Genomic DNA, 23,403 nt, shown 5'->3' with positions numbered 1-23,403 from the left:
GTCTGATATCCAGAAAAAATGGGATGGTGTCTGGTATCAAATATCGGATATCAGATGTCAGACAATATCCGTCCTTTAGGTGTAGACAGATATCAAAGGCGAATATTGGCTGGTTAAGGATGAGATGGATCTCGAATACCGGATATTGGTTATCGCTATCCAGATATCTATTTCTGATATTCGGATATCGATATCCGATATTTGGATATTTTTTTCCAAACCACTGTAATCCCATATGTAAAACAATAGTAAATAAATAATAATAAAAACAAGGCTCCAAAGTAGCCCCCAAGGCGAGCATCCAAGGCTGCACTGCGTGCACCACACGCAGCCACAACCATGGGCCCATCTGCAAGGCAGCACCTGCAAATGCAGACAAGGCCGGCCCCCAAAGTAGATCCAAGGTAACACAAATAATGCCCAAGGTAAGTCCATGATGTTTGTTTTAAGTCATATGGCCATCGACTTCATAATTTATATATTGGTTGCGATTTTTGAAAAAGTCCATATGGGATTTGTTAAACACAGTTTTTCCCTAGAGGATTGGGCCGGGCCATATCACGCTTGATAAGCCTTCATAGGGCCGGTGGGCAGACACATATACAAGTCATGTGTAAAAACATCTAGTGGGCTTTGCAAAGACTGGGCCCAAGCCCACGACATCGTGGGCCTTACTTAAAACCAACGATATAATCTTGAGCATCGATATTCTTTCAGAAGATCGAACGATCAAGGTTGTCTTCTAATTCTCATATATTTTCTTCAATTTTCTGGCGACAACTCAGCTTCTGAAGAATTTCTGAAGAATTTATCCCCCCTCTCTTCTTCTCAAGCTCCCTAGCAGTTTTGTCCACCGTGGAAGAAAAAGAACAAGGAGAAGTCACACCCGTCCATGATAATTGGCCGTGAATTCTTGTCTCCTTCTTCTTCCGACATCCGCCCGTTCAATGGCGACCCCTTCAATGCGGCGCTGAAGAGCCAAATCCCAGTGAATTGGCCGTGGAAGAGAGGAAATGGGGAAGCCTCACCGTTCACGAGATCCCTCCGCAATTTCCTCTTTCCGTCTTCTTCCTGCACCGGCCCGGTCAACGAACGCTTTCTCACCTTGTCTCCCCCAAACGTGGTACAAGGGAAATCGCGACTTCCTAAGGCGGCGCTGAAGAGTAAAAAATCCACGAGAAATTTCTGTGGGGTTGAAGGCCTCGATGAGAATTGGATTCTCTGCTCATGGCAGGCCGCACGAGGCCTCAAACAGATAGAAGAAAATAGAGAAAAAACAAACAAGGAAGTCAGTGCTACCACCAATGCCAGTCTCTGTCAGGAATGCCCATCAAATTTCTATGACCTCCTTGACAAGCCGATCCGCTCGCTGTGGACCTTGGTTCAACGTCGAGAGTCTCGTTGTTGCCGTACGTTCTAGATTAGCTTGCACGAGGGCCCCTGGGCCGCCTAGGCCCTAAGTGATCTGCCTAGGCTCCTTGCTTTATGATGGCGAGGACGCCAACGCATCGACATTGGACGCATCACCATCGTCAACTGAAGTCAACGCCACCGCTACGGACATGCTGCCACCATCATCAGACAAAGTCAACACACCTGCATCACGCAGGACTCCACGCACGCACGCCCCTTCACGCATCTTGACACGTCTCAAACGGCAGATCAACAACTGCCCCTTGACGTGACATGAAGCACATCTTTTGTATTTAATTTTTCGTCGTTAAGTTGTATTTTCTCTTTCCTCCAAGGCCTAAATGTATAGGCCATTGTTTCAAGGAACAGTTAGGCAGTCATTATTCAGGAATTGAGTTTGTTTCTAACTCTTCTTGGAGGACTGTCCAGCCTCCCTTACCCCTTCTCCAACCCTACCACCGCCGCCTCCGCCGCTGCCGCCGCCATCTCGCGTCGCCGGCCACCTTCCTCTCCATCTCTCTCTTCTCTTTCTCTCCTTCTCTCTTGTCTCTCTTCTCTCTTTCCATCGCCCAGGACTACCAAGGTTGCCTGCCCTTGGTCGCCCAGGGTTGCCGCTCAGGACTGCCCAAGGATCGCCCCAGGCCGCCAGCCCTAGGCCGCCCCTAGGCCGCCCCTAGGCCGCCTCTAGGCTGCCCTCTCAAGGCCGCCCTAGACAACCCACCCAGGGTCGCTCAAGGCCGCCCCTAGGCCATCCACCCAGGGCCGCCCTAGGCCACCCCAGGTCGCCAGCCCAGGGCCGCCCAAGGCTGCCCCTGGTAGCCCGCCTAGGGCCGCCCAAGGGCTACCCCATGCCGCCCACCCAGGGCCGCCCCTAGGCCACCCACCCAGGGCCGCCCAGGGCCACCCCAGGTCGCCAGACCAGGGCTGCCCTAGGCCGCCCCAGGCTGCCCCAAGGCCGCCCAGGATGCCCAAGGCCACCTCGAGATTGACCTAGGACCATCCGTCCTTGGCCAGGCCGTGCGCGCCTGTCTTGCTCGTGTCTGCTTGCCCGTCTCGCTCTCTGCCAGGGCTGTACAACGCCCGGAATGCCCAGAATCTTTCGTCCAGTGGGCCATTCAACGCCCGGGTTCACCCAGTCTTGCCGCGATCAGAATTCCCCGCAGCCTCTTCACGCACTACGGTGCCGAGGTATGCCTGAACTCTTTGGTGTCGAAGCGTTCCTCGTCTAGTATTCCGCGTGAATTCTCCACCGCCTTCAGATTTGACTTGGTTTGGATTTCCACATTCTTTCTCTTTTGTGAGTTTCCTTCGTTACGTGAATTCGGATATTTACTTTGGTGCTTCGGCATCTTCGCGGTAGTTGAAGACAGTACTCCTGCCCTCGACGAGGAACGGGGCTGCACCACCAGCATTTCATCGGTTTTAAACTCCAAACTTGATCACGTGGATCTCTGTGGTCTATTTTATCCCTCCTTCCAAAACCCGTGGATTTTTGTGGTCGTTGTCCCGTCCATCCCTTGAGTCACCCTTTTCCCTAGCTGTCCTACATCACTTTATGGCCGTACTACCTTGGAACTAGCTGTCGCAGTCATGCCACTTTTGGACCGGGAGCTGAAGTCCCATCACCGTCAGCTGACAATGTACCGTTACGAACATTTGATCTGGACCTGATTGGACTTGGCCGTGGATCTGTGGGACGTATGAGCTGCCATTTTCTAGTGTATGACCATCGCCGCTTGCACTTGCTGAATGATCGGGCCTCCCAATGTAGGTTCACCTGACAGGTTTGGCAGAGCTGCTCGAGCCGCGACATCATCGTTGGTCGCCCACCGTCCTCTCTCCTCTACTCCTTTACCAGCACTCCAGCATGACCATTGCTCATCGAGCCACCGTCTGCTCTCCGGTGCCTCTCCGCCACACCTACTTTGACTACCGCTGACTGTCAACAAACCCAGCACCACGAGCCACGACGACGAGGTACACCGTCATCTGTCCTCACTTGTTTAATTATCTCTTGCAGTAAATTTTTGTCTTGACTCCACCGCGATCGGGCTAGGTAGGTGAGAGAGGTTTTGAGAGATACTAGGACTTACTTGAGTATCTTACCGGTATGGACGAGACTATCTGTTATGTGCGCGCCCTACGGATTGACTCTGTTCAACCGTAGGCGCCTTTTTCGCTTCGACGAGGTTTGAGAGGCCACTGTTTCCGACACCTGACGACCCCAGAGCTTATCGTCTCCCTCAAGTTGGAGCCTGATTGTACGGCACATAGGACATTCTTTCATTGCATCGTAGTTACATCGACCCGTGAGGGTTTCACCTGTCGAACGACTACACCATCGACGTTCGATACCACTACCCTTTATCGGTACCGAGCCATCATACTCGGTGCCGACCATACGACGTCCTCGACAATGTCCGACGTCAATAATATTGCAACTTCATACACAGACAAAGAAATATAGACACAACAGTAAGCAAGAATAGTAAAACAACTAAACACAGAGAAGAAAAATGAAAAAATATTAATCAATAACACAATAAATATTAGAGGAACAAGAGGAGATGAGAATAGGAAAAAGGAGAAGAAGGGAAGAAAAAGAATATGATAAGGGAAGAGGAAGAGAGAAGGAGTTGAGAGGAGGGTAAAAGAGGAGAAGAGAAGAAGAAAAAAGAGGAAGGAGGGAAGAGAAGAGGATAAAAGAATGAGGATTAGATAAGAGGGTAAAAGTGTAGAAGAGGAGGAGAAGAAGAAAGAAGAGAAGAGAAGAAGAGACAGGAAGACGAGAAGAAAGACGATAGGAGAATGAGGAGTGGGGAGCAGGTAAAAAGAAGAGGACGATAAGAAAACAAAGAGAGCAAAAAAAATAGCAGAGAAAGAAGTGATAATCGAAGAGAGGAAGAGAAATTAAGAAGAGATGAGACGAAGAAAGAGGAAGAAGGGAAGAGAAGAGAATAAAAGAATGGCTAGTGGAGAAGAGTGAAAAAGACTAGAAGAGAATAAGAAAAAGAAATAGAAGAAAAGAGAAGAAGAGACATGACGAGAATAGTAGAAGAAAGAAGAATGAGGAGTGGAGAGCAGGGAAAAAGAAAATAGGAGAAGAAGAAAAGAAAGAGAGCAAAAAAATAGCAGAGGAAAAACTAATAAGAGAAGAAAAGATGGAAAATGAAAAAGAAAAGAGAAGAAGAGAGAAGAATAAGGAGTGGAGAGCAGGGGAAAAGAACAGAGGAGCAGAAGAAAAGAAATAGGAGAAGAGAAGAAGAAAAAGGAAGAGAGGAAAAAATAGCAGAAGCAAAAGCATGAAGAGAATAGAGGAAGAAAAATTAAAAAGAGAAGATAAGAAGAAATAGGAAGAAGGGAAGAGAAGAGGATGAGTTTTAGAAATTTACTGATTTCAAATGCATTGAAAAACAATAAATAAGTAATCAACACAAAAGTAAATATATAATGGGTCAAATGATCAAATTACATAAAAAATTAAACTTACAAGACTATAATACAAAAGCTAAATCCCTTGAGGAATATAAATAAATTATCGTTACAGATATTTTTATTTGAAATGAAATTCTTAAAAACACGCAATAAGGATGGAAATTTCAACATTCTACCGAGAAAGAAATGAACCCACGTGAATTACAACAAAGAATAAGAGGGAGAAGATGAGAATTAGTGGAAGAAGAAGAAGATGAGAATTAACGAAAGAAGAAGAAGATGAGAATTAGTGGAAGAAGAAGAAGATGAGAATTAACGAAAGAAGAAGAAGATGAGAATTAGCGGAAGAAGAAGAAGATGAGAATTAGCGGAAGAAGAAGTAGAGAATTCTAGGAGAAGAAGGGGAAGAAAGGGAAGAATGTAAGAAGACGAAGAGGGGGAAGAAGGGGAATATGGGGAAGAACAGGAAGAAGTAGAGGACGAAGAGATGGAGGAAGAGGAGAAGAAGAAAAAGAGGATAAGAAGACTGCTGTGTCATTGCCCGGCGTTTGCTGATGCAACACCGTCCGCCGTATGCCAAGGCGCCAACAAATTGAAAATTAAAATTAGGTAAGTATGATATAGATATTGGATATCAAAATTCAATATCCAACATTGATAACCGATATCTAATCGATATCATCATCCTCCCCTTGAGACGGAGGCAGATGATGACATCGAGACGGATATTGATATCAGATATCATTACTGTAGCAACTGATATCCAATATCGATATCTGTCCAGATATTGTCATCCGATAACAGTATCGGGATGGGAAATCCCTACTCCACACTACTAGCTACGGGATCGGCCATACTCATCATATGAATGAGGCTAGATAGTGCTATTCTATCCTGACACTTTGATGTTCTTCTCGCATATCCTTCGAACATTAATATTTAGAACACATGCTTAAGAACTAGTGACCTACGTTGTACGATCTCGTTATAATTCACTAAGTTTGATCATGTATTCATTGACTTCCTTATAAGTATCACACATGCACTATAGTGAATATGTTCTATTAATGAACATGAAACGATATATGGAATGTGTGATTGGCTTGCCAGCCACATATATTTCCATTAGACTGTCTGATCTTCCTTTGGGAGATTGGATGATTTGGATAAAAATGCTACTAATGAACCAGCCCGTTATGCAGCGGGCTTTGGGCTGGGTTGTCTTGAGCCCCCCTCATTACTTCTTTTTTATTTTCTTAAGATCACGCCACATAGGCTGCAATTGATCTTGTCGCTTGGCAGCACAGTCTGATGTGGAGCTGAAAGAAATAATGGGATATGATCCCATATTGGAAAGTTTTAGAGAAATGACAGCTATATAAATTTGATATGGATAAGTTATTTGAAATAAATTGCCATATTCTCCTTGCGCATGTGTATAGACTACCTCTGCATTAGACCTCCGTGGGCTCCTTGACGGGCTTCTTGTAGGGGTCCTTGTCGGATTGCTGGGGCTTCTATCGAGCACCACCTCTTGCCGGCTAAGGGTAGGCTTGAGAACCCTGCATTTGATCATGTGTGGCTGGCTTGAGCGTTGCTGCACCCTAGCTCACCCCTTGCTGCCGACTTAAAACCACTTATATATATATATATATATATATATATATATATATATATATATATATATATATATATATATATATATATTTCTTCTTCTATCTTTCTCTCTTTTTATTTCTTTCTTGAAGTTTGAATTCCTCCTGGAAAAATCATAGATTTAAATATTAGAGGTACCATTAGGCTCAATAAAATTAAAAAGGTTTTTAGACACGTTTTTACTTAGAATTACTTGGACTTGTAAAATATGTAAAAATTACATTAAAATGTATTATTTTATCAAATACTCCATTTAATCCATGAGATGAAAATTCTAATAAGGATGAAGCTAATACACATAAAATGATCCCAAAATGACCTTAAGATATGCATAATTTCATGCCTAATTTAGGGTTCATCAAGTAGCCAGCTTTACAACTGCTTTCCAATTAAAATGTCAGCAAGGACTTATCGTTTAACTGGGCCTAAGGTAGTCAATTAATGATAAATTGATGAATGATTTAGAAAGGCATGATTTTACTAGAGGGAGTGGAGAGACGAAGATACATAAGGCACAATTTTAGGAGTGATAAGTCTGAACCTTATTTATCAGAATAGTTCTTATTTTAATCACAAGTTTTGAGACAAATTTAGGAGCAGAAAGAATGCAATTTTTTTTGAGATGATGTTACAAAGTAAATAAAGATGATTCAACACTATACCATGAAAGTAATTATTTATATTTATACAAATAAATTTCAATACTTATAAAAGAATTGTTATTATGAAAACATTGTATCCTTTATATTGAAATTCTCTGATAATGTCTTTGTATTTGAACAAAATACGAAATAAAAAGTCATGAAATTTGAATAAAATCATGGTCAATACATTGAAAAGGTCAGTCTAGTAAATTCAAACATTTTGTTCTATATACTGATCCTTATGTTTTAATGATGATCATACATATGAAAATTGTTTGTTCTTTTTAGAGCACAAGGGAGATTGTCAATATGGTTTTCAACAAAATTCAAGTCATCAACATCTTTATAACAACACAAAATATGAATAAAATAAAATGGATTAGAGTCAAGATGAATAAGTGAATGCAATGCATATTTATTAAGGCCTAAACCAATGGACCACACAAGTAATAAGAAAGGAAATTGCAACATCAGCCATGGACCCTGACCTCCATTTGATCAGGAATCTCAATACAAAGACTTTGAATATTCTTGACCTCAAGTGCAATGTACAAGTGGTTAACCAAAGATTTAATGAATCTATGATGCAAATGATTGATTAACCAGAAAGTGGGATTAGAAATGATGTTTGAGGACTCTCATTTATGCAACACTATTTATATTTTTCCTTATGAGCACGGAACAAGAAAGGGTCAAATGCATTGGGAGCAAGTATTGAAAATTGAGTTTTATCTTTAATTACTATTTTTGGATTTTTCATATTTATTTTAGTAATTAAATATATTCAAAATAATTCTAGAAAATGCAGAAATTATTAATCCAATGTCCCCTAATTAATTCAAGGTTTATAGGATAATTCTAAAAAAATTAATACAACTTTGTTATAGCAAAATATGAATTTGCAAAGTCTGTGAGTTTAGGGTGATAGTTGATGGTGAGGAATGTGAGTGGAGTGGAAAAACGAAAGAGATACTGTTGCTGTTGAGGACAAAATTGAAGGCGGGTATGCGCCAACAAACAACAGAGAGGGTGTGATTGATGACGATGATAACCTCATTAGTGTGAAAGAGACAGAGGTGGATATGCACTGAAGAGTGATGAAGTTAGAGGTGGGATACATGATTGAGGATACCTAAGATATCGGTGATGGTAACCTAAAAAAAAGGATGAAGACATGACTAAGAAAAGAGGAAGATTACCTTAACATTGTCATCACGTGCCCAACAGGCTGAATGGTTCTTATTCTTCACATGTCATGATTTGAGCGACATTCCTTCAATCCTTTGTTCCTGGAGTACAATAGCAGAAACAAATGAGATTTTAAATGAATGAATCACTCTACTAATCATAATTCCAAAATGTTCTTTTTTCCAAGGATACGTGTTTCTATTTATTGAGACAAGATGGTAGAAATATAGAGAAGGGAAATATGGAACTACATTGAAAATTTCAGCCCAAGAATTTTTCTGGTATATTAGATATCATCGTTTCGATTTGGGGCAATCTAAGACATCTGATTTTTTTTCTCCTCCATGTTTATTTCTCATCCAATTTGTGCGGAGGACTGGCAGTATGACACATACTTTTAGGAGAAGAAAAGTGAAAAATTTATTTAAATATTTATAAATTTAAAAATGATATTTTCTGACATACAAAATGGTTTTCTTTATGAATTTAATCTCATCAAATTCTTTAGAAATACTTGAAAATATGAAAAAAAATCAATAATATTAGAAAATTAAAATTAATCCCTTTGTTATTTTAATGAATCTGACTTTTAAATTATTCTATTCATGAAATTAATGTCATAAAACTAAGTCAATGCACCATAAAATCATGAAAAATAGGAATTTATTCTAAGAGTGAAACACATCATTTTATTGATTAATAATATGCATTTATATTATTTCGATGAAAACAAGTACATAAAATACATGAAATTATTACTATAAACTGATGGCTCCAGCCAAAGGGAGTTTCCTTGAGAGGGAACTGAGAGAGGTGTGGAGAGGTTTACACAAAATGAAGAAGGAGCAAAACATAATTAATAAGATGAAATAAAATGCAGAGTCGTTATGTGAGACAATCACTAAGTAAAAAGGGAAAAGTCTAAAATACCCATTCTAGAGACTTCTCAATAAATCAATTCTAACATTCTTCCCCTTGATTTTGATTTTGGCCTTCCCAGCGCTTTGGTGAAGATATCAGCCAATTGATCCTCCAACCTGACATATTCAAGACAAATGTCTCCCATCTCAAAAAGTTTCTACTAAAGTGATACCTGGTCTCGATATGCTTTGACCTTTTGTGAAAGACTGGATTTTTGTCCAGAGCAATTGCAGACCTATTGTTCACCAAGAATTTCACTTTCTTGGCCAACTCCCCCTTCATCTTGCCAATCAGACGACTCAACCAAACTGCTTGACAAGTTGCACAGTAACTGCAACATACTCAGCTTCAAAAGCTATAAAATCACTACCTGTTGATTTATTTTTCCCCAAATGATGATCATAGGGCCTAAAAATAACACCATTCTCGACGTGCTCTTACAGTATTTCTCATCTCCGGCGTGGTCGCTGTCACTGTATCCATGCAATTCAACTTTAGTTTAATTGCATGTTCTCTCGTAAATATCGTAGAATTCTCTTGATTTTAGACATATGCAGGGATGTTGGAGCTTCCATTAAACTGCTTAAATAACCCATAGAATAAGAGATATTAGGTCTGGTATGAGTCAAATACCTTAGCTTTCCAATCAAGCTTATGTATGCCATTGGATTAATAAATCTTAATGATTTTTCACCTCAAAAACTTCCATGTGCTTCCAATGGTGTGTGCACTGGGTTTAAGTCAAGAAGACCAGCTTCCTTGAAGATTGATAGTGCATGCATTTTCTGACTGAAACTGATATCAGTCTTTGATGACTCTCAAATATGTCATCAAATAATTAAAATTTTTAGTTTTCATTCATCAAAATTATAATGTTAATTCATGCTAATATCATGCATATGCATCATTTTATGAAATCACTAACCCCACTTGATCCTTTGAATCAAGTGGAATATATTTAACATTTTATGGTTAGTAAACATTCAGAGACAGGTTAAGAAGATCAAGGAAAGAGACGAGGATCGAGAGGAGCGGGCAAAAATTCAAAGAAGCAGAAATTACGAAAATGCCCCTGGGCATGACTTAAGAGAAACCTATAAATACTCTCTTGAGAGTTGATTTTAGGTTGTCCAGAATTTTCTCTAAGGAAGCTAGAGCTTGGAGAAGAAGGTGTTCTGCAGACCCTCCAATAGCTGATGAGCCATTAGAGCTGGGAGGAGAAGCAAGCTGAAGAGTACCCGCTCAAGAAGATCGCCGCCTTGCCTTCCATGGTTTGATCTCTCTTTCTCCTTTCTCGTAATTATGATTTGTCATGTAGGAACATGCCTTTTTATTGGGGGAGAGGGGAGTACAGTTGCATGCATCATCCATTAAAATTTTTTGTTTTGCATTCACAAACCATGGATATTTGATGATCCTAGGAGATGCTTGTCCAATGATATGCATGATAATTCGATTCTTTTCAAAAGGGTAGAGGTGCAAGAATGGCCAGCTAGGAAATCCTAGGTGAAGTAAGCCTAGCTAGGTGCACTATGATACGTACTATTACATCCACATCTCTTACCATTATATTTCTCTCCCCACCACCGACTTCGGGTTGAGTTAGCACTTATATGCACGAAATTTTTAGCTTTAGTGGAGAGTAGGGTTAGTGCTAGCTCATTGGCAATATTATTATGATGTGAGTGAAGCTCCCTGAACCAAGAAGGATACAAAACTTCATCGGGGGAATAAGCTGCCGGTCTACTAAGGACGGCACATGGGTAGTGGATAAGCGCCACCAAATTATAAAGTGAAAGCTGCATTGCGCAAAAAAAACAAGCAAAAGCTTGCATCATAGTTACTAAAGTTGATTGTCATCAAAAATGACCAACAAACAGCAAATGCCAAAGAAAATAAAGGTGGAAAAGCTGTCTCCCATGTGTTTGAGCCGATGCTACTATAGCCATAGTATTGAGCTACCATTAGCACCGCTCTCCACGCCTTGTTCAGTAGTGCGCTTGGGGTGTTAACTCGACCTTACTCCATATACTATGTACTTACTATATGTACTCCGTAGATCAAGTGCACTTAGTTGAGGTAGAAGGCTTAGATAGATCCTAAATTTCTCCTATGCTGGTCAAGTTCAATTGCTGAAAATACTCCTTGAAAAGAGCATGAATCAAAGCTATCGGAAGTCGAAAGTCAACTTGAGATCATCTTTTATTCTCACCTGCATTTCATTACTAAGGGACTAGTAATGATATAAGTTGGGGGGTGTTTGATGACTCTCAAATATGTCATCAAATAATTAAAATTTTTAGTTTTCATTCATCAAAATTATAATGTTAATTCATGCTAATATCATGCATATGCATCATTTTATGAAATCACTAACCCCACTTGATCCTTTGAATCAAGTGGAATATATTTAACATTTTATGGTTAGTAAACATTCAGAGACAGGTTAAGAAGATCAAGGAAAGAGACGAGGATCGAGAGGAGCGGGCAAAAATTCAAAGAAGCAGAAATTACGAAAATGCCCCTGGGCATGACTTAAGAGAAACCTATAAATACTCTCTTGAGAGTTGATTTTAGGCTGTCCAGAATTTTCTCTAAGGAAGCTAGGGCTTGGAGAAGAAGGTGTTCTGCAGACCCTCCAGTAGCTGATGAGCCATTGGAGCTAGGAGGAGAAGCAAGCTGAATAGTACCCGCTCAAGAAGATCGTCGACTCGCCGGACAGGACGCGACATGAAGTCGGAGTGATTGAGCTGGTTCAGCTTTGTTTTCTTCTCCCTTTTGGACAATCTCAGTTGGGGTTGAAGCACTTTGCAAGGTTCTTCAGCAGTTTCCAACCAGAGTTGTTTTGTTTAATTCGAAGATTTTCTTGTTGTTCAGAGTTCATTTTCTTTTACCTTTTCTGTGTTTGATTTCATCCGAATCTTAACTCATCATGCTTAATCGATTCTCTACATAACAATCGGTGAGGTCTTGCTCAGGCAGGAAGAACATAGCCGCCTGCTGCCAAGGGATCTGCGCGCATGATCGACCAGCACACAGCCGCCTGCGCGTGAGAACCCGCGCGCAAGCAGCGCCGTGCACAGGGATCCCGCGCGCAGGCCATGCCCGCGTGCAGCAAAAGCCGCGAGCAGGCTCGCCCGCGCGCAGCACTGCCGCACGTAGCTGAGCTGCGCAGGCACCAGCTGCGTGCAGGCGCCCCCGCGGGCACTCCTACACGCAGTTGAGGCCGTGGGCAGGTCAGCCTGCACGAGCGCACACCTGGTGTTTGGCATATTTCCAAAGCCGCAGGCGTACACTTGTAGACAAGGAAATATTCCCTTGTCTACAGGCTTACTGTCATTAGTCTTGGAGAGGAGTTGCCTGATTTTGTTAGAGATTCTTTCAGACTCCCTCTCTAAGGAAATTAGTTGGGCAATCGTGAAGATAACTTCTCCAATTCCAGTATCGACATACAATTTGATAAGTGAACTGCATTGCAAAGAAAATATCTGTTGTTTTATCTGCTCTCTGAGGATCGACCCTTACTTGCCCTAAGGCTGTGAGGTTATAAGTATTGTTGAATAAGCTCAATCCTCACACTACATTTCTGCTAAATAACCAGTAAAAAATCACATCAAAAATTGAGTTTATCAGTCTTCATTTGAATTACCTCAATACCTAGACAAGATCTGAGCAAACCCAAATCAGAAAGTTAAAAAACTCCTTCATTTGGCTCTTCAAGAAACTTATATGATTGGGATTTATTCTATTCACAGTAATATCACCAACATAAACTCCCACAACACGCCTCTTATCCTCAGTGCTTCTTATATACATCGCATGTTCTTCTGATCCTTTTTGGAAACCCAATGAAGTTAACTACCATGGAGCTTTAGATACCATGCTCTTGGGCCCTGGTTTTACCCATAGATGGCCTTTCATAGATTAAGCACTGATAACAGGATAAATGAACATATATTTTCATACATTTATATGTTTTTAGTATTATTAATTTACAATTTATCATGTTATTATTTGAATTAACCAAATATTTATGCATTAACTAGACATTCCAACTTTTGCTCATTATGATTATTTTTCACTAACTTCAGTGACTTATATGAAGTCGATCAGTTTGATTACTAATGAGTATTTTCTAGTTCCAAATGTGAAGAAATTTACATGAATTAGAAGATAAAATTCTAAGGAAATTGAAGAATTTTTGGGAGCTTAGTGATTATCAAAATGGGCTGAAATGATGAAATGGTGTTGTGGGCATTTAAAAGAGAAATCAGAGGGGCTTGGGCCATGACCTGACCTACGTATTGGGACTTCAAACACCTTAAAAAAGAAACAAGCTGTAAATTGAAAGGCACAACTGTCAACTAATGGAGAAAAAGAGGCAAAATGGCAAGAAAAGAGAATAGAAAATGCCCAAAGGGGTATTTTAGTAATTCTTAAAATTTATAAATGCTCTTTTTATCCCTCATTTTCCATCATTTTGAACGTGCTCTAGAAAGTGGCTGGGCAGCAGGACAATGGATATTTTGAGAATCTAGGTTGTTCAACCTGCTTAATGTAAGTTTGTTGAAGTTTTGATTCAATCTTGTCTCTTGTTTGCATTGAAAAATGCCTGATCCTAGAAAAATATAAGGCTCTAGACTTGAAAGGAAGAATTGAGGGCTCAAAAGAATTGCATTGAGGCTTTAGGAACCCAGGTTTCCATTTTCACATCATCTTCCCTCCATTTACCCTTAAAATCCATCATTTTCTCACTCTAAACATTTGATTTTCCCCACTTTGTCTCTCTAGAATCGTTTCATTCTCTCTTTATATCTTCGTGCTTATCCCTAGTTCATCCTCTCAAAATTTCATAAAACGTATTTTCCATTACTCCTTCAAATTCTATCTCAAACTTCTTCTACACTCTCTCTTCGTTTTCTTTGTGTAAACATTTTTCTTTCTCTCTGTAAAACCCATTCCATTTTCCCTCTAGATTATCCTTCATTCTTCCTTTTAAATTTCAAAAATTATGAATCATGTTTGAATTTCATCATTTAGGGCAAAAAAAGTGGAGAGTGGACTTAGTCAAATTGACTAAGTCCTAACCATATTGGGTCAAGCCCAATAAGGCTTAGCCTATTTGGCTAAGTCTGGACTTAGCCCAATAGGTCTGAACCTTAGTGGGGTGACCCACTAAGTCCAAACCAATACGGGCCACACAAGGACCGCCGGCTCATCTGGTCCGCCGCTGCCGCTCTGCCACTGCTCCACCGCTGCCGTCATTGACGATAGCCGAAAAATAGATTTTCTTTATTTTATATATTTAAAAATTCTAAAAAATCAGAAAAAATCCCTAAAATTAAATAATCAATATTTATTAACATTAACTTCTAAAAAACTATTTAACTCTCATTTTTAATATTTCTAGTGTTTTTTGGTGTTAATTAAATTCATTAAAATTCAAAAATATTTATTTCCTATTTCTAATGTTAATTAAAATTATGAAAATTAATCTAAAATATTTTCAGTGTTTTTATTTGCATCATAAGAATTTATATAAATTGACTAAAAATCCATACAAATCTCAGAAATTATATTTCTCACTTTTAAACTCACTTTCTTCTTTCCAAGCTTGAGAAAAATTCTGAAACTAGATTTATACCTCTCTTTGGATTGACCCCTAACTTTCCCTATAATAATTATTGAGTATTTAAGTGAAAAATTTTCATAAAAATTCTTGGTTACGTTTGAATCAAAACAACGACATAAACCCCTAAATTTGGACTTATCAAGCACATAGTGCTGTTGTTCTCTTTGTACACAACCTTATGGCTGCTGTATCTTGACATTGAGGAATGCTGACTTGACATTCATGTGATGCACTTCCCAATCTCTTTGTGCTGCCATCGCCAATATGATTATTAAATTCTCCATTCTTGCAATTGGAGTTTATACTTCGTCAAAGTCAACTCTAGCTTCCCTGACAAAGCCTCTCGTGACTTTAATTGCCCACTTGAGACCATGGGCTTGCTTCGATCATCCAACTTTGAGATCCTTCCATCAACCTTCTGCACATGTGCTAAATATCCAAAAACTCTCAAGTGCTGAACATTAGGCTTCAGCTCTGTCCATGCCTCATATGGAGTCTTCCCATCTAGAGCTTTTGTGGGGCTTGATTCAAAATGTAGACTGATGTGTTCATCGCTTCTCTCCACAGCTCCTTCTAGAGATTCTTCCCCTTCAACAGGCTTCAAACCAGAGACATAATTGTTCTATGTCTTCTTTCAGTCACCCCATTCTGTTGAAGTGAGTGAGGTGAAGTGAGTTGATGCTTGATCCCATGATCTTCAAAAAACTTGGCGAACTCATTTGATATAAATTCTCTTAATCTATTTATCCTCTAGAACTTCATCTTCAAGGCCCTTTCATTAACTATAACACTTTTGAATCTTTTGAATGCATAAAATGCATCTGACTTTGTTTTAATCATTGCCACCCACATTAGCCGGTTGTAACTATCCACAAGCAACAAGAAATAAGCATTCCCCCCAAGTGAGAAATATTGGCATGCACAAATCTCCTTGCATGATATCCAATGGCTGCTTAGCTCTATACGAGGAAGTTGTTGGGAAATGTGATCTAGGTTGCGTTCCTGCAATACAAGTACAACATGCTTGCTCCGGCACATCCAACTTTCAGAGACCAATAAAAATATCCTTGTGTGCTGATTATCTCAATGATTGACAATTAAGATGGCCATGCCTCTTATGCCAAAGCCAAGTCTTAGTCACTGCACCATCAGCTACTAGGCATTTTTGCATCACATTCAAACTCAGCAAATACAATCGTCCTGCAGTCTTTGTGACCTTCATCAACAATTTCCCACTTCGGTCATGAATAGATAACATCCCTAACTCAAAAGTGACTCAACATCTTTGCTTATCCTTGTGTCCAATGCTTAAAATATCGAAACATAATTTTTGAATATATAGAACATTAACACACTACTACACTTGATAAAGATCAATCCTCGGCCATGTATGCTGATTATAGAGTCATTACCAAAACAAACAGTTCTAGAAGCTTCTTCCTTTAAACCATGATATAGAGTTCTATCTCCTGTCATATGCCTACTTGCCTTCATATTAAGGTACCACATACCGGTCATGGGCTTAGGACATTGGTCTCCTTTTAGTAATATGCTAGTGGGTGTTTGAACGACAACCATTAGCAATGCTAACTCCTCCGTTTCCATTGCCTCTGCCAGATGTGTTTTCTTCTCTTCCATCTTTACTCCTCGATACTCCCTAGTATAGAGGCCATATTTGCCACTATTGTGACACTTGATAGTTGACCGGTCAATTGGCCACTCTCCTCCATCTTGACATCGACCGTCTTCATTCCAACTTTCTCCATGTCAGTTTTGACTGCCAACTTTCTGACCACGATCATCCCAGCTTTGAATAACATCATTCCGGCAGCGTCCTCCATCATTGCCACCTCTCCTCTTTCCATACTTGTCGGCTTTTCAACTTCTTCTCGTGGGCTAAAAGTGATCCAATTGCTTCCTCCAATGACACTGCCCCAAATCACCAAGCTGCTCTATAGAGTTAGTAATGGCATGAAACTTGGCTGGAGCTGCACAAAATAACTTTGTCATGATGTCCTCCTCAGGTACTTACTCCCCCATTTTCCAAGGCTGAGTAGCAAGATTGGTGAGTTTTGCTCCAAAGTCAACAACATACTCCTCTTCTCCATTAAGTAGGGATGACCCATCCCGATACCGGCATCAGATTACAGTATCAGGATGGATGCTGTACTAGATACCGAAAATCAAATTTCTGTTATCTATCTTTACCCACATCTGGATATCGGATAATGATATCGGATATCGGTTGTTAAAATACCGATATCTGATATTGTGATCCGTCTCGATGTCATCATCCACCTCCGTCTCTCAGGAGGATGACGATATCAGATATCGGAGTTGGATATCAAATTTCGATATCCAACATAGAAGGGTTGTAAAAATATAATTTAATTATCGTAGATGTCAGGGTGGAACGGTTTGGAGAGTAAATACGTCGCCCAACAGGCAAGCCGAGAACTTTTTAAGTTATACAATAGCTCGTTTAGCATGTACAGCTCAAGCACTTTGTTTTCTTCCATAAGGGATAACATGATTCAGGGTTTAACATTAAACTCTGAATCCAATTATCCCATATCAAAGAAAACAAAAATATTAAGTTGTATATATTATAAGGCGTACTAATAGAGTTTATTTATATATTTATTAAATATATTATGCATTAAATGAGGTAATAATATAGTAATTATTTATTTAATATATTATTAACTCATTTAATATATATCTTACCTGGTGTAATATATAGAGCTCAAAAATTCTGTTTTCTTCCATATGGGACTATAAGATTCAAAAAACTCTGAATCCTATTGTCCCATATGGAAGAAAACAGAAATTTTGAGCTCTATATATTACACCCGGTAGGGTATATATTAAAAACACCTGGCATTGTTAACATAAATCATCTAAAATGATGATCAATACATTTTTTCTCTTCATACCGGATATTAATATCTGGATACCGGTTCTGATATCTGGATATCAATATCCAATATCTGGTATCCGATATTCCCCTCATCCTTACCCATTAGATATCCATGCCTGATATCCTATTACACCTGCCAGACAAAATCCATCCAATATCCGATCTCCGATATCAAACATTGTCCCGATTTTTTATGGATATTGGATATCGAATGTCCGATACTTGATATCAGAGGGATATCAAACGGACATTCCGTACCATTAAGAGGAGCTCATACTTAAGCCAGAAGCCCTAAATCCTTCCCTTCTCCCACCGATCAACTCCAGTACGAGTGTTCCATAGATCCTCCCACATCTCCCTAGCTTAGACATCATTGTCCAGCTGCTCTGGCAGCAGTCCATAGAGAATTGTAAGGGCCATCCTGTCCCTTGTCTTATGAACTTTTTCATGCTGAATAGCTTCCCAAAGCCCACGGGCTTCCAAAACTACATTCATCTTCCTTGCCCACACCACATAGTTGGTCTTCATCAATGTAGGCAAACCTATTAACGACATTTGTTTTGATGCAAGGCTTGAAGCATGTGAGGCCACAATACAGGGCTCCACGATAGGTCTTTCTTCTTCACCAGCTCCCTTCGATCTCGTTGTGATGTAGGACAGCTAATGAAAAGGGCGACCGAGGGGATGGATACGACAATGACGGGTGAAGGGTGCTAGATGGGTTTGAATGGAGAGGATAAAACAGACCATAGAGATCCACACGGACGAATTCGGAGCTGGTGGTGCAGCTCCAATCCTCGTCGAGGGGGGGAGTACTCTCTTCACCCACCGCGACGATGCCGAAGCACCAAAATCGATGCTCGAATTCACGTCACGAAAGAAACTCTTGAAGATAATTGTAGAAGAATCCAAATCAAATCAAATCTGACGGCGGTGGAGACTTCTCGTGGAATACTAGACGGAGAACACTTCGACAACAAAGAGTTCAGGCATACCTTGGCACCGTAGTGCATGAAGAGGCTGCAGAGAATTGTGATTGTGGTGAGACTGGACGAATCTGGGCATTAAATAGCCCACTGGACGAGAAGTATGGGCGTTCCGGGCGTTGTACGGCCCTGGCGGAGAGAGAGACAGACGGACAGGCACGAACGGAGCTAGCGGGCGCGGACACCAGTCCTGGGCGGTCTGGGATGGCTGTCGTGGGCGCCCTTGGGCAGCGGCTTTGGGCGACCTAGGCGACGGCCTTGGGCGGCCTAGGATGGCGCCTTGAGCGGCTTCGGCTGGGCTGCCCTGGGCGGCCTGGGGTATCGTCTTGGGCGGCCTAGGGTGGGCTGCCCTGGACGGCCTGGGGTGGCTGCCTTTGGGCGGCCTTGGGCGGTGGCCCTGGGCGGCCTGGGCGGCGGCCTTGGGTGGCCTAGGGCGGGCTGCCCTAGGCGGCTTGGGGAGGCTGCCTTGGGCGGTCTTGGGGGCGAGAGGAGAGATGGGGAGAGAAAGAAGAGGGATGGAGAGAAAGAGAGGAATGGAGAGGATGGGAAGAGAGGAGAAGAAGGACAAGGAGATGGAAGACCGGCGATGCAAGGCGGCGGCGGCGGTGGTAGGGTGAGAGGAAGGATAGGGGATGCTGGGCAGTCCTCCAAGAAGAGTTAAATAAAAACTCAATTCTTGAATAATGACTCCCTAACTGTTTCTTGAAACAATGGCATATATATATATATATAGGCCTTGGAGGAAAGAGAAAATACAACTTAACGACGAGAAATTAAAGACGAGAAATAAAAGACGAGAAATAAAAGACGAGAAATTAAAGACGCGAGACATGCTTCGTGTCACGCCAAGGGGCAGTTGTTGATCTGCCGTTGGCGACGCGTCATAATGCGTGAAGGAGCGTGCATGCGTGGAGACGTGCGTAACGCCGGTATGTTGAATTTGTCCGATGACGGTTGTGGCATGTTCATGGTGGAGGTGTTGACTTCGGTTGACTATGGCGGTGTGTCCGTAGCGGAGACGTTGACTTCGATTGATGGTGGCGGCGCGTCCGGTGTCGATGCGTTGGCGTCCACGCTACCAAGTTGTCATCACCAAGTTGTGATGACACCAGGATGAAACCAGGCTCTGATACCAACTGAAGGCTCCAGGCAAAGTGACTCTCTTTGAGAGTAAACTGAGAGAGGTGTGGAGAGGTGTTTACACAAAATGATAAAGGAGCAAAACATAAATGACCATGTCTTAAGGTTTTGTAACCATCCCCCGTACCTTTTAATAAGACAATGTAAACTGCAGAGTCGTTACGTGAGACAAGCACTAAATAAATAGGGAAAAGTCTAAAATAACCATTCTAGAGACTTCTTGAGCAATTGATTCCAACATAAATAACATGATATTAAGATTATCATGGATGAAAGAAATGATAGAGCTTCGATCGAGGATGATGATGGAGCAAATAATAAATATTGGAGTGGATAGAGTATCTAGAAAAGAGAGAAGAGAATCAGAGCCAGTCGTATGATCAAGAGAGAGGTTAGGGAGTTAATTCTAAGAACTTACCAAGCTAGTTTACTAAGATTGTGTAAGGAATTGGGATAATATTGGACAAGCTAACCGGAAGGTAGCTTACTTCTAGAATATCCTATAATAATCTAGAGGATTGGGTGAAGCGTCCATGTTGCCATGCCACTGTTCTGATTTAGCCACTTCTATCAAATCAACATCTAGTTTGTTCCATAGTCATGATTAAGGTACACATACAATTAGCTTAAGTTGAAATAAAATATTAATTGGATTTTGCACAGGTTCTGTTTTATCACATGATCTATTATACATTTTATTGATTTGTTACGTGATGATTTTGGTAGAAACTTGGGGAGTTAGGACATCATCTTTTCATGTCAAAGACAGGTTTGAAATGCATAAGGGTTCTATACTTCTTTGTGGCCAGTGGTATCATTGCGGAGTGATGTCTTGTAATTTGGCTCATAAAGGGTCGTCCAGAAGCTTCCTCTCTCCCAGAAGTAATGACAAGATCACATCACCAATTATCATTTACTTTTTTCTTTGACTTGTACATTTTCATTGACTTTAACTTCTCATTCTAAATAAAGTCTCATTGTCACTTTAGCTCTTAATTTCACACACTCCAAAAGTTCCATCCTAGGAACCTTCAATATATTATTGAAACTCTGAAAAACAATGTGTGCATTCTTTTATCTGAAGACATAAGATACTTAATCTACACACCCTTCCCCCTTTTTTGTTTGCATCATCATTTCCTCATGGAGTGTAGATATATGAAATAGGCTTTTATGCCTGTCAATCTGTGTCATATCCTTCCAGAATATTGTTTTTGGATCAAAGATGGACATGTGATCTATTCTTTCTCCTTTTCCATGGTTCATTGTTTTTTACCTTCCATTTGAATAGAGGTTCCAATTATATGTTTACATTAGTTCATAAGGCCCTTGTAAACTCACAATTAAATAAGTTGTCTTGAATAGAGGCTTTGATCCTGAAGTTGTGTGGTCAGAAAATGATATCTTATTTTTTGAAGCACCAATATGCCATCCAACAGCAATAATGGAAGTGTATCATTTACAAATGCAGCCCTCCTCACTTCTACTCATGCCTTGCATTCTATTCTGTACGCTTCCCTTGAGTCTCCCTTTTCTTTTAAAAAGGTGAGATCTGCCTCTGCTTGGATAGGACAGGAGCACTTTAGGCTCAAATTTTGGAAAAATTGCTTTTTTATCTTAAAGATGAAAAAGTTGGCGGGGCTTTGATTTTTTATACAAGTGGGATCTTGATTGCTGCAAAATCAGTTTTTATACTCCAAGGCCTATTACAGGCACCTTGGTTTTCTATTGGGAGGAAGAGAGGTTCTGAAAAATTTGAACCAGAAGTGAACATTTTGGTGGATAGGAATCTTGTAACAACCTCTTTTGAGAAATGGACCAAGCTTGGCCATTTCTCAATAAACATAGTCAAGGGCCCTTAAACTACAACTTTGATCTGGAACCTACATGATGATGCTCACAATTTTGATAGTCAATACCAATTATTTGGAGGACATTTCTAAAGAAATATTTATTTCTCATTTAGTTCAATTCTCCATTATCTTTCTTTGTCTGAGTGGCCTGTACAACCATGGAGTTGATTTTTTTAATAATGAAGCCTGACTAATGATCCTACCTAAATTGCACCTAATGCCCAGATGGTTTGGTCAAGAGTGGGTGAAGACATTAAATGGTCATGTGCGGGGGAATTTCTAAGGAATACAAATAACTTGTGGGTTTTTTTAAGTGCTGGTGTGCACCTAGAACAACACATGATTTAAAATAATATATTAGTCCAATTGGTGCATTGGTCTTTTCAGCATTAATGCTTCCCAGAACGGACTTGATTTAAAGAAGTAGAATCTATGTTGAACAATCACTTAGTGGAATTACTAGGCCTTGGTTTGCACTCTTGGCAGGGACGCAAAACTTCATGTATGTTTTTTGATTAAAGAATTTATTAATGCTGGAGTGGATACTAAGGAGATACCATTTCCTCATGAATTTATCTTGATATTTTAGCTCAGTTTTATCCTAGTGTGGTTGCGAGAAGAACTCCATTTTTAACCTTCAATTGGTTCAAGTACTGATATTTTGTGAGTTTGGGTGACTGATTAGATCCAACAGCTGGATTTTGATGGCGCGCCATCTAGGTTCGAAGATCCGGTCTCAACCAGTTCATCGAGTGAGAGATGATGTGCGCAATCCAGCCTTCAAAGCACTTGGCCTGATGAACGGGCCCCGAAGGTCTGACGTTATTTTTTCTTATCTTTCTTATTTTGTAGACCTTTATATGTGGCCATGTACGTTCCGTGTGTGTTTGTTTGCACATGTTTGGGCCCCCAACAGTCCTATATGTTTGTGCATGTGCGAGCCCGTGGGTGGGCATGTTTGTTGATCTCGTTCCTATTAGGGGCCCCTAGGTCCCTTATTTGGGCCTTCTCCCCTTTATTTCTAAGGGGAAAGACCCTTATTGACCCCCTATAAAGGAGGGGCACCCATCGGAAGAGACAAAAGAAAAAGTGATGAAAAATGTAAAGTTTGATGGATTTTTCCCTTTAACTTAGGTTTTTCCTAATTATTTTTAGCTTTGCATATTTACTAGAGTGTCGCCAACATTTTGAAAACTCTGAAGCCCTAGTCTGGCACCGTCGCAATCGCCCGTCCTCGCTCGATTGCCAACAGCAACCACCAGCTTGCCTGGCTGATAGCTATGTCCTCACCTGATGTAACGTGGCGGATGCCGGGATTAAATGGCTCGTGTAACACCACAAGGAGGGGGAGTAATCATGTCATGCAGTGGAGATGAATAATGTGGAGGTTGTGTAGGTGATAATGCGCTTATGAAATCAATGAGAAGTATAAATCCAACACCAACATACACCAACGACCGCTAGGCTATGGTAAGTGTGACCTGAGAATGCATCTAGGCCCCCGATGACCCGGACGATGGATCGAGCGCTGACGATAGGAGTAACAGCTATTCCCATTCGTGCATGCACCGTTTGTCACACCAACCATGGTCGTACCGATAGAAGCCAATTCCCA

General features: G+C 40.8%; 1 pseudogene; it reads left to right on the top strand.

Moving 5' to 3' along the window:
- Nucleotides 1-892: 892 nt before the first annotated feature.
- LOC144703421 (photosystem I P700 chlorophyll a apoprotein A1 pseudogene) lies at nt 893-22,445 on the top strand (annotated as a pseudogene).
- Nucleotides 22,446-23,403: the final 958 nt, after the last annotated feature.

This window comes from Wolffia australiana, chromosome 5 (genome assembly GCF_029677425.1).
Source record: "Wolffia australiana isolate 7733 chromosome 5, ASM2967742v1".
Lineage (NCBI taxonomy): Eukaryota > Viridiplantae > Streptophyta > Magnoliopsida > Alismatales > Araceae > Wolffia > Wolffia australiana.
The sequence above is the reverse complement of the archived record's forward strand: the minus strand, read 5'-3'. Positions and strand labels throughout refer to the sequence as shown.